Source organism: Ursus maritimus, unplaced genomic scaffold (assembly GCF_017311325.1).
Source record: "Ursus maritimus isolate PB19 unplaced genomic scaffold, ASM1731132v1 scaffold_18, whole genome shotgun sequence".
Taxonomy (NCBI): domain Eukaryota; kingdom Metazoa; phylum Chordata; class Mammalia; order Carnivora; family Ursidae; genus Ursus; species Ursus maritimus.
Window position 1 is genome coordinate 23,465,327 of NW_024424230.1, and position 7,696 is coordinate 23,473,022.

Below are 7,696 nucleotides of genomic sequence, written 5' to 3' on the forward strand. Positions count from 1 at the left end.
CCCCCCCCCCCCCCCGTTTTCAGCCGGTACCATAAATAGCAAAATAACAATACTCTTCCCAAACTGCAAAAAAAAAAAAAAAAAAAAAGCCTGAACACTGTGCTGTTGGAACCAGATGAGAGCTAACCACACCTTTATACCTATTATAAGATACAATTCGCTGTATAAATTGGAGTTGTATTTAGACCTTCAGCCTTTTCAAAGGAAAGATGTACTAGGAATTAGTTTGCCTTCAGGGAAGAAGGGTATAATATCCAGCAAGCCCAGCCTGGGTGCAGGAGAGAATCCTGCAGAGATTACAGCTTCTCAGAGCAAGAGGAAAGAGCTCATTTCGGGGTCCTTGGTTCCCTTGGTGACACTGCCCACTCTGGCAGGAGCAAACACACCCCCCTCAGGGAGTGGGTAGGTCAGGGCAACCCAAATGCCACACCTTAAAGCAGTCCTCACTGGTCGCTGTGATTTGTGGGTTCCTCCCTATACGGCACAGCTGCCGTACCCATGGAAGGTCCTGGAAACCTAAAGACAACTGTCTGGTTTCATGGGGCAGGATGAGGTTGAAAGGCCTCACACCCCCTACATGACTGTGGTGGCAACGGTGGCAATTGAGGTGTTGGAGGGGAGGGGACCTGGAGGTGGTAGGAGGAAGGGAGGAAAAGGTGTTAATATCCTATACCGAGACCTTAGAAACTTGTCCAGCTGCCCCCAGTTCCTAAGCCCAGCCTAGCCCGACTGGACCTGCAGTCAGGGCCTGTGTTAACAGAAGGTGACAGCTCATGCTGGTGCATTGCAAGGCTTACTACTGCTCCCACGGCAGTACTACTCGCAATTGATCTACGGATTCAAACAACCCCTATCAAAATCCCAGTTGACGTCTTTGAAAAATTAGACAAACTGATCATAAAATTTTAGGAAAATTTAAGAAATCCAGAGGAGCTAAAATAATATTTTAAAAGAATAAAGAGACTCACACTTTCTGAATTTAAAACTTACTACAAAGCTACGATAATCAAGACATACAGATATATGGTACTGGCATAAGACAGATCTATAGAATATATAAATCTATTAGGATAGAATTCAGAGTTCAGAAATGAATCCTCATATTTATGGTCAATTGATTTTTGGCAAGGATACCATAACTATTCATTGAGGAAAGATTAGTCAACAAATAGTGCTGGGACATCTGTTTACCATATGCATAGGAATGAAGTTGGACCCCTATCTCATACCATACAGAAGACTCAAAATGGATTTTTTAACTCAGGATGGACCAAAAACCTAAATGTAAGAGCTTAAATTATGAAATATTTTGAAGACAACATAGGTGTGAATCTCTGTAACCTTGGGTCAGGCAATTGTTTCTTAAATTTGATACCAAAAGCACAAGTGACAAAAAATAAAGTAGATAAACTGGACATCATCAATATTAAAAATGTTCTTTTCCTTTCCCATGCCACCAACAACCTTCCCTCTGGTGATCATCTGTTTGTTCTCTACAGTTAAGAGTCTGTTTTTTGGTTTGTCTCTTATTTCTTTTCCTTTGTTCATTTGTTTGTTTCTTAAATTCCACATATGAGTAAAATCATATGGTATTTGTCTTTCTCTGACTGGCTTATTTCACTTAGCGTTATACTCTCCAGCTCCGTCCATGTTGTTGCAAATAACAAAATTTCATTCTTTTTTATGGCTGAATAATAGTCCATTGTATATGTATAACCCCCATCCTCTTCATTCATTCATCTATCAATGGGCATTTGGGCTGCTTCCATAGTTTGGCTATTGTAAATAATGCTGCAGTAAACATAAGGATGCATACCTCCCTTCAAATTAGTGTTTTTGTATTCTTTGGGTAAATACCCAGTAGTGTGATTACTGGATCATAGGGCAGTTCTATTTTTAATTTTTTGAGGAATCTCCATACTATCTTCCAGGGTGGCCGCACCAGTTTGCATTCCCACCAGCTGTGCATGAGGGCTCCTTTTTCCCCCACATCCTCGGTAACACTTGTAGTCTCGTGAGTTTTTTATTTTAGCCATTCTGACAGGTGTGAGGTGATATCTCCTTGTTGTTTTGATTGCATTTTTCTGATGGTGAGTGATGTTGAGCATCTTTTCAGGTGTCTGTTGGCCATCTGTCTATCTTCTTTGGAGAAATGTCTGTTCCTGTCTTCTGCCCATTTTTAAACTGGATTGTTTGTTATTTTGGTGTTGAGTTGTATGAGTTTTTTATATATTTTGGATACTAACTCTTTATAGGATATACCATTTGCAAATATCTTCTCCCATTCAGTGGGTTGTCTTTTAGTTTTGTCGGTTGAAAATTAAAAACTTTTGTGCTTCAAAAAACACCATCAAGAAAGTGAAGAGACAATTGACAGAATGGAAGAAAATGTTTGCAAATCCTGTGTCTGATAAGGAATGTATCCAGAATATTTATAGACACAGTAACAACCAATGAAAAAGATATTTCTCCAAAGAAAATATAAAAATGGCCAATAAGCACATGAAAATATGCTCAACATCATTAGCCATTAGGGAAATGCAAATCAAGCCCACAGTGTGACACCACTTCACACCCACTTACATGGTTATAATCCAAAAGACAGATAACAAATGTTACTGGGGAGCTGGAGAAATTAGAACCTGCTGGTGGAAATAGAAAATGGTGAAGCTACTTTGGAAAACAGTCTGGCAGTTTCTTCAAATAGTCAAGCATGGAGTTACCATATGACCCAGCTATTCCTAGATATATACTCAATAAACCTGTATGTTTATCCTTAGCAGGGGGATGGCCTACAAGCACCCATCTTGTGCAGCAGGTGGAGGACCCCATTCCTGGTGGGATATAGTAGTGGAGTTAGCCAGGTGCTCTATGACATGCTTAAGCAGAACAAAGGAGTGCACATTGAATGGGAAATGAAGACTTCACACCCAATGCAATAAGAGCCCCACTGGCTCACTTTGTCCCTTCTCTGTGTGAGTTAAGCATTGTTTTAACCAATGCCGCTGTTAGTCACGTCCTTTTTGATGATCCCGACACCAACAGACCATGAAGTGTGTTGACATCCAGAGACCGCTGCTCTTCATTCCATGTTGCTTGTTTCCTGACTAAGATCCTGACCCCTGGAGTCTGACTACCTGGACTACTGATCCATCTCCTGACTTAGGTCCACTGTGACCCTCAGATTTCAGAACCTACTCCATTCTGTGGCTGCCTCATCAGCCTTTTCATTTAGCTGCTCCCATGCTGGGGTTCCCTCAGTCTATGCCCTGATTTCAACCCACTGAACAGCACTCAAAGCAGGAAAATTGTTACTAACAATATGAGATTTATTATTACTAACTATGTGGTCTGGCTAGAGACTATGTGGCGCCCTGAGTCTTAATTGCTTTCACGGTAAAGTGCGGATAACAATCCTAACTTTCAGGGACTTAAAAAACATTTTGAAATTAGTTTAAGAATTATTTTAAAAAGTATTTATGGATATGGAAACATATGTCTCAAAAAACGTTAGACCAAAAGATTAAAACATAGGTCTGGAAATACTCACATAACCCCAAATCTGCTTTTTAATGTTTATGTACCTGTATGTACATATCTAAATGTTAGCAAGTTAACAATGTTTCTTTTCAATGGTAGAATTATTCATGGGTTTTGTTTTACATATTTCTAGATTTTTTAGTTTTTCTGCAGTGTGTTAGTATTATAATTAGAAGAAAGGTAAAGGGAAAATATCACAAATCATACTTTCTTTTCCTTCTAAGTTTTAGGGCTTTACTAAATTACAATGTTTTGCTACAATAAAAATCTAGATAGGAAAGACCTTGGAGGAGCGCCTGGGTGGCTCAGTCGGTTAAGTGTCTGCCTTTCACTGAGGTCATGCTCTCCAGGTGCTGGAATTGAGCCCTGCATCGGGCTCTCTGCTCAGCAGTGAGTCTGCTTCTCCCCCTCCCTCTGTGCTCTCTTTCCCTCTCTTGCTCTCTCTCAAATAAATAAATAAATAAAATCTAAAAAAAAAAGAAAGAGAAAGAAAAAAGAAAGACTTGGAAAGTTACTCTGCCTCTTCTGAGAGGATTTCACTGGTGTATTTCTTTTATACACCCCCAACAACTGGTGTATTTCAAGTAGTTTCTCTTCGCATTTCAAAACTTCTTTTGTTGTTATTTCGCAACTTTGTGTGTTCTCTTCCCAAGTCATCTACAGAAAGACAGGTAACTGCTGATTATTTTTAAGATCTCAATGAGCATGATTAAGTACCAACTAACCGACATTTGTCTACACCAGGTAGATAGTGTACACCTACTAAAAAAAGTAAAAAGCTTGTGTCCCTGACTTCAGAGAGGTCCGGTTTAGTTAGTGCAATGAGCATAATCCATGGCACTCAATCAACAATACTCGACAGTACGTGATAAATGCTAATCTTTATGGTATAGAAAATTGGTTCTGAAAGCATTGTCTATGGACCTCTGGGGACTCCTGAGATGATTTTAGGTGGTGGAAGATCAAACCTTTTCATAATATTAAGGCTTTTCCCCCCATTCCTCACTGCATTAATAGCTGCACTGATGAAGTAAAGGCAATAGTTGGTAAAACTGGAGACACTTTAGCACAAATCTAGGCAGTTTCTCTAAACTATACAGTTGACCCTTGAACAATACATGTTTAAGCTTACATGCAGATTTTTTTTGATAAAAATAGTACAGTACCGAAAATGTATTTTTTTCCCTTGGGATTTCCTTAATAACATTTTCTCTTCTCTAGCTTTATTGTAAGAATACAGGATATGATACATATAAACATACAAAACACGTGTTAATAGACTGTGTTATTGATAAGGCTTCTGGTCAACAGTAGGTATTAGTATTTACATTTTGGGAGAGTCAAAAGTTATATGTCAATTTTCAACTGCACAGGGCTTGGTGCCCCTAACCCCCACGTTGTTCAAAGGTCAACTGTAATTAGTATATTTCAAGATGGGAGTTTTTAACTTTTTGGTCTCAGGACACTGTTATACTCTGAAAGTGGCAGACCAAACAGCCCAAGAATCAGTAAAAACAAACAAAAAACAGGTTCATGAAGGGGGTATTGGCTGGGTCTATGAAATGACTTCTTCCCACATAGCACAGCAAACACACCTGCTTTTGATTTGTAGCTGACATTGAGTTTTTGTTTGTATGTTTAAGATTTTACTTATTTGTCAGAAAGAGAGAGCGAGAGAGAGCACGAGAGCGCAGAAGCAGGGGGAGCGGCAGGCAGAGGGAGAAGCAGGCTTCCGCTGAGCAAGGAGCCTGATGCAGGACTCGATCCCATGATCCTGAGATTGATGTGAGCTGAAGGCAGACGCTTAACCGACTGAGCCACCAGATGCCTCACAGTGAAGTTTTAAGAGAGGTAGTAGAGTAGCTTATACCTTCTCGTGCAAAACCAGGATGGCCATGGGCTAAGTCAATTGCACTCAGCAAGAGCTGTCTAGTGAGGCACGTTGTATCTGGAGAAGAAGGAAGAGTTTTTCTCTTGACTGCCAGAATGATTATGCAGCATGAGCACATAAATCCAAAACACTTGGCGAATAGGCCCCTAAATTTGGGAGGTGGTTTGTCAGTCAGTCCTGTGGGCAGAGTGTGATAATGCTTTAGGTCATTGACACAGAGGCTTTGACTTGCCAACCAATGGGTGATCATCTATGAACAGGTTGGGCAATGTGGGACTCATATTCCCCCGTGACCCACCACTTAGGCAAGAGCATTTGCTACTGGAGCCTAGGGAGTTTTAATGTTCATTGCCTCAAACTGTCAAGTGGCCAAGCAGTCCCTAAGCAGTGGTGTGGTGGCTAACAAGGTGACAGGTATCACTACTACAGCTGTTCAGCATGGCTTGCCATGCTTCCACAGACTCAGATGGTTAGGAGACAACAAGCTCAAACACATTCAGATGTTTTATTAGATTTAGCAAGATCATCATGGTATCAATTTCCTACATTCCTAGTCCCCTAAAAATAACACCCAATCAGAGGAGCCATATGGACAGTACTGGTGATGGTCACTTTTCTGCTGAGTGATCAGCTCTAAACTTCAGTCAAGTGCTTCTATAGCCAGTGGCCATTTCCAAAGGAGAGCTGAAGTGGTAAGTCTTGTGCTCAACTGCAGCTGGGGAGATGGATGAGACATGGCCTTTTGGCTATTCCTCATAAGGCTGCTTCTCTCCCTTGGTTTGGGGGAAATCCAGGGCATTCCACCAAGACTCAGACAGCAATTAAGTTTTGCCTACTTGGCCTCTGAGGAGATGTATAATCTGAGGAGAGTGCCATGATATAATAACTAATCCTCCACAATATTTCAAACATGAAGCCAATCTTGCATTTTGAAGATCATTCCTGGCATAAATACACTTCTTCATGGTATATTATCAGTTTTACAAATTGCTAGATGCAATTTGCTTATATTTTGTTAATGACTCTGCCCTTGTGTAGTAAAGAATTTAACCTTGCCTAAAGAGAGGTCTGGCTTTTGTTCTGCTTGGCTTCTGGGAGATAATCTCTGAGCCCTTTAACGTCATTCCTGACAGAAGTGTCTTTGCCTAAGGGTCTTTAGTCACTGGATAGTCTAACAATGTGACTTGGGGTGAGGACTTAAAGTCACATGGTATCAGCTCTGCTTCTTGAGGGGATAGAAACTGTGATTAGACACATGGGTAGTCAACAGTGCCTAGGTAATGGAACTCTAATAAAGACTCTGGACACCAAGGCTCAGGTGAGCTTCCCTGGTTGACAATTCTCCATGCCTGTTGTCACGTATTGTCCCTAAGAGCAACTAACTGTGTCCAAGATGCCTAAGGGACAGGATAACTAGAAGCTCTGTGTTTGGAACCCTTCCAGACTCTGTCTTAGACAGATTTTAATCCTCTCCCTGTGATAACTGTGAGTACAACAACTTTCTGTGAGTTCTGTGAGTCCTTCTAGTGAATTAGACCCTTCCAGACTCTGTCTTAGACAGATTTTAATCCTCTCCCTGTGATAACTGTGAGTACAACAACTTTCAGTGAGTTCTGTGAGTCCTTCTAGTGAATTAGTTGGGGACTTGCAAACTTGCAATTAGTGTCAGAAGTAAGCATGGTCTTGTGGAACCTTAAAATCCATAGTGATGCCAAAAGTAAAAGCAGGGGGCACCTGGCTGGCTCAGTTGGCAGAGCAGGTGACTCTTGGTCTCCAGGTGGTGACTTTAAGGCCCACATTGAGGGTAGAGGTTACTTAAAAATAAATAAATAAATAAATAAATAAATAAATAAATAGGAAAAGCAGTCTTTTGGAGATTGTTCCTCAAAATTTGTGGCATTCATGCTCATGGGGTATGTTGGCCTGTCATTTTCTTTTCTTGTAATGTCTTTGTCTAGTTTGGTAACAGGGAAATGATTATGAAAATGAATTGGAAAGGTTCTTTCCTCCTCTATTATCTCAAACACTTTGTATAGGATTGATCTTTTTTCCTCCTTAAATATTTGATGGAATTTACTAGTGAAGCTATTTGGGCTTGGAGTTTTCTTTGTGGGAAAGTTTTTAATTAGAAATTCAAATAATTTTATAGCTGCTTGGCTATTCAAAATTTCTATTTCCTCATGTGTTAGTTTTAGTAGGTTGTCTTTTTCAATGAATTTGTCCATTTTATCTAAGTAGCCAAATATATTGCATTATGTTGGTATA